This window comes from Triticum dicoccoides, chromosome 4B (genome assembly GCF_002162155.2).
Source record: "Triticum dicoccoides isolate Atlit2015 ecotype Zavitan chromosome 4B, WEW_v2.0, whole genome shotgun sequence".
NCBI classification, from domain to species: domain Eukaryota; kingdom Viridiplantae; phylum Streptophyta; class Magnoliopsida; order Poales; family Poaceae; genus Triticum; species Triticum dicoccoides.
The window spans coordinates 640,727,267-640,732,179 of NC_041387.1; the positions used below are offsets into that span (position 1 = coordinate 640,727,267).

The 4,913-nt window shown below is 41.4% G+C and overlaps 1 pseudogene; it reads left to right on the top strand.

Moving 5' to 3' along the window:
• Positions 1–2,583: 2,583 nt before the first annotated feature.
• Positions 2,584–3,530, top strand: LOC119292945 (annotated as a pseudogene).
• Positions 3,531–4,913: the final 1,383 nt, after the last annotated feature.

The following is a 4,913-nucleotide window of genomic DNA, read 5'->3' on the forward strand; positions in this document are numbered from 1 at the left end:
GTGAGCTATATATTCATGGGAGAGGTGTGATGGATGACTCAAAGGATTTGAAGCCAAACTATGATACCCTGCACCACATCTGCCGCTCCATTCTCATCCCCAAGGTGGGCATCCAGGACCAGATTCATGGCTGTCTTAGTGATCTCATGCTTCATACTCACAAGAGGATTGAAGGGAAAAGGTGTGCCACCCGATGTCCCACATTTTCATGGAATGAGATGTTCTATTTGCCGATGAACAGGAAATGCACCTTATATCATGGCATTTCTGAATGCAAAGTGGGTCGTGTGTAGGTCCAATGTGCCTTTGACCTTTCTTGAGAGACTTGTGATTCATGAGGCCAAGAAGCTGGAGAAGAAGAAGAACAACTCTGAGCCCCGTATTACTGAGGATGAGCAGGAGGTATTTGCTGAACCCAGTGGTAGTGACTTTGAGTTGCCCCTAGGGAGGAGCCTAGTTGGGTTCCCAAACAGAAGAACATGATCAAGAATTATGTTTGTAGGCTAACATTCAACACATGTTGTATCATTTTCTTTTGTGCAATCTCATTATATTGTGTTTACTCTTTAGCTTTCACTCGTGGCTTGTTGTGCTTGTCATATAGGTTGTCCATCTGGTTGCATATCTAGACAACCTACTTTATTGTTGAGCCCAAAATTTGTAAAAGAAGTTAAAATTTGTTAGATCCTTTCGTAAAGTTAGTTAGCTTTCTAGGCTCTCTCTCTCCCTCTGATGAATGTCCTACAAGTTATGCTGAAATATATGTAAATTAGATTTTTTTATGTTTAATTCGTATAGAAATTTTTATTTTAGAAACGGGCAAGAGCTCTTGTACACAATAGATACCATATGAAACCAAATGTCCAGATGAGATGAGCGTACCAAATAGACAAATGGTATGTAATCATAACTAAATTGGTTATATGATTATGTTCATGGATGATTTGTGATAGTTCACTACCATGCATATGTTGAACTTACTATAGAATCTAACTTGCGACACATTTGCAAATGATACAATTTGCACTAAGGTTCTATAAATGTGCACATCTAGTAATACACTAGAAACCACTTTAAGATAGGACGCTCATAACTAGCGACCGTTCGTCAGGAAGGTGACACACGCGAATGCTTTAGGTCGCAGTTTCTTCAAAGAAGACATTTTTCGTTTAAAAATTTTCGTCGTTTGATTTTTCTTCACAGCTAAAACAACTATCAAATAGCGTTCGCTTGCCACCCCTCTCCCAGCGAACATCTGGGCAACATCACCGTTAAGATATTAATCTTTAGAAACCTCTAGCATGATATTTTATGAAACTAAACTATACATTAACATATGGGCATAAATACAAATACGTATCTTTGCACTATATAATTTGTGGAATTGTCACAAACATCATTCAAATATAATTTTGTTACATCACTTAATTTAAATTTAGTATAAACAAAGTGATTACTGATATATATGTTACAACCGATAAAAAAGAACATTCGTTAACTATGTCAATTAAACTATGTGGTTAAATATATCAACTAAATAATAAACTTCATAATGTTTAATATTGTAGTATGATAAAAATAAAAATAAAGTATAAAATTTTGGTATAAAAACTATTTATTTGACCTCCAGCAATTGACTGACATATGATGGTCGCTACATTGTCTTCGTGGTTGTGGCCAGGCTCGTTCGCTTTTACAATGAGTAACATTATTTTTAGATGATGTTTGAAAATGATAGGTTATACATGGACGATCCATATGTCATGTTGACCGACTTCGATGGAAACCATAAGAGCTGGGGGGCGGGGGGATACAGCTGACCAAGCTCGGGGTTCGCTTGTCCAGGAAGGGGTTCGATGCCATCCATGGTTACTCGGGGCTAGCTCAGCGTCCGCAACCAAAGAGGGTCTGGCCGGGCATTGGCAGGTTTGTCACCCTGATTATGGAGGCCAAATACAGCGAGATCCTCCGGCGATGTTGCATGTCATTTGCAAGAAACTTCAAATACCAAACGCTCGGAGGTGAGGGCGCAGACCATCAAGTGCATCACTGGCACTCCAACTGCGAAACATTGATGGCTCGTATTGTCGAGGGGCATGATAGCAAAGAAGAGATGCAAGAAACTAAGATGATGTTGGCCGGTCTACTGATCTTCTCTGTCGATGCTTGCCAGTTGGGGTTCTTTCATCACAGCGCACTACCTCCGCTGCCAAGGAAGGACACGTGGGAGGCAATCGAGACTGGTTCTGGTGACCCCAGGAATCGCCATCCCAACATGTTGGCAAGCAGAGCAAGAGGTGGCATGCAGCAGACAAAGAAACCTGCTTCGATGGTGGCCACAAAGTCTGGTGCAGACCAACTGAAGAGAAATTTACCGAGAGGAGGAGGTCCTGAAGGCAGTTCAGAGGTGTCACAATGCTTCACCAGTTGAAAGCAAGGCAAGAACAATGTAAGCTTTCTTCCTCCCCCCCCCCATTGCATTTGAATTTTATATCAGCTTATAGAAATTATCAGATGCTCATCGGATTCCTAATTCATTGCAGAAAAATTAAGTGGAACTTAGTCTTATTCGAGGCAGAAAGGATGGGTTTAAACTTCATTGAGGAGGAACTTTTATTGAAGAAGAGCACTGAGAAGGAGATGTTCTCCCCTAGCCATACCAAGACTGCCAAGAAGAACTACTACAACACCAAAGGGAGAACAACTCTAGCAGCATGGAACAACAACTACAACAACATCAACACCAGGAGAACGGCAGTAGCAACACCAGGAGAACATCAGCACCAGGAGAACAACAACAGCAACACCATCAACATCATCAATACCTCTAGCGCTTCCAAGACAAGGAAGATCCCCGACACTCACAACACCAAGACCTCTAGCAGCAAAAACTCGACAAGCAGCATCACAAGCACCGACAACATCTTGGCGGGTGCTATACAAGAAAGGAAGGTCCGGTATTTCTGAGTGATAGCATCCTCAATCAATTCTTTGACTATCTATCAAACTTGGCTGTAAGAGAAGCGCATATACGATTTGTTGGTGTTAACACTACCCAGCTTATTGCACACTCTAGACAGATCCCACTGGAACATGGATTTGACTTGGCATCACTTGACTTTGGCTTGTTTGCTGTCAACGACAACGAGAATCATGAAGTTGTAGGCAGGATCCATTGGTACTGGTTGTGTTCTTCGACACTCAAGAGCAGCCAAGTTGGCGCGCCATGATAGTGCTGCCGGTAGAAACATTCGGGCAGCAATCCAGCTTACGGCTTCCCTTCAGCGCCTCTACCCTGGAATGGAGGAACACGTCATTCAAGTGCCGACCCCTCAACAAGAGAATGGTTGGGACTGTGGAGTTTATGTGATGGATTGCAAGAACCATCACGCGTTGGTGGTCGGAGGGTGTAGGTGGCAGTTGGATTGGCAGAATTGTTGATAGAAGTGGACTCGGAGCAAGTGAGCCAACTCAGAGCAAATCTTGTGAGGCTGCTGATGGGCGAGATTGCCTTTCAAGATCTTGTGTAGGTTGTTGCTGGAAAAATTGATTCTTCGATGATTGCTTCAGGTAGCTACCATATGAAGATGATGTACTACTACAATGAAGTACTTATGTCAGGTTTGATGAGATGAGAGAAGGTAGTAGTTTTGGAGATTGTTCTCATGGCGTGATCTCTGGGAAGTTTGCTTCTTTCCACTGATGTGTAGGAATAGATCATGACCTCTGAGTAGCAGCACCATCCCTACAGATTCTGCATTTTTATCTTTCTTCTCGTCAGATGACATTGTTAGTGATGGCCCGTGCTTTTGAACGCCTTCATTATTGAATAATTTCTCCCTTACACACTCTCGTTCTGTAATTTTCCAAGGCTTTTTTTACCTGATGAATGGGAGTTATAAAGTGAAAATGTTGAATCTTGTGACTTTGTTTTTCTTCTTTTAAGTTCCTCTGGATTGTAAGCTGGCATCCCCAGACCGAACCTTGTTTGCTTTCTACTATCTTCGGCCTAAATTATAAGACGTTTTGTTAGTCTATTTTAGCCTACTAAAACATCTAATTTGGAACGGAGGAAGTATAAAGTAGGGCGCTAAGCCTTTTCTTAGTAAAAGCTACGAAACCGAATCTAACCCCCCGCATGAATAGCAACACTGCACAAACACCTGGTGCTACAGTACCTTGAGCTTGACAATAAGAACAAAATCAATTAGGATCGAGCATACTGACATAGAAAATTGGATCACCATCTCCCATTTTGGGATGTGACTCAAGCTAATTTTTTTCGACAAAGGGTGAATTTTATTGTCTTAAAATGAAGCATCAAGATGATACAAACACAATGAGCACACACCAAGTCTCTGCATAGTTAGAATGCACACAGCCAACACCAACACACGCAAAAACACGTCGGCAATAGCAAAGTCATTTAAGACCAAAATTATGTGTAGGCAAGGAAAAAAGAAAACCCAAAGCGATCTAATTTGCAATTTGCAAGCTACAACAATGACCATATCAGCACCAACTATTTCTTGACATCACTGAGATGATGATGTTCTTCAACAGCAACGTCTTCAGAAAGGGAGTGATGCTTAAGCGCCATCGTCACCGAATCCAACCACCCATAGTCCGAATCTAGGTTTTCACCCCGAAGAACAGTCCAAACATATCCAAGCAATGCCTGACTCGAGTTGATATATGCCCTAAATGTTGCATCTTGTTGATAAATTTTTAGTTAAATTTGTATGTTGTTGTATATTTCCAATCATATGTGTGTATTTTCTTACGGACAACACTATCATGTATATTTGCTTGTAGTCTACTCAACATTGTTGCCTCTGTCTAGCTTGTCCTTTAGTTTCTATGAAATCTGGAAACTGTGAATTTGAGTTTAAAGTCAGGTCTCACTTTTTTGG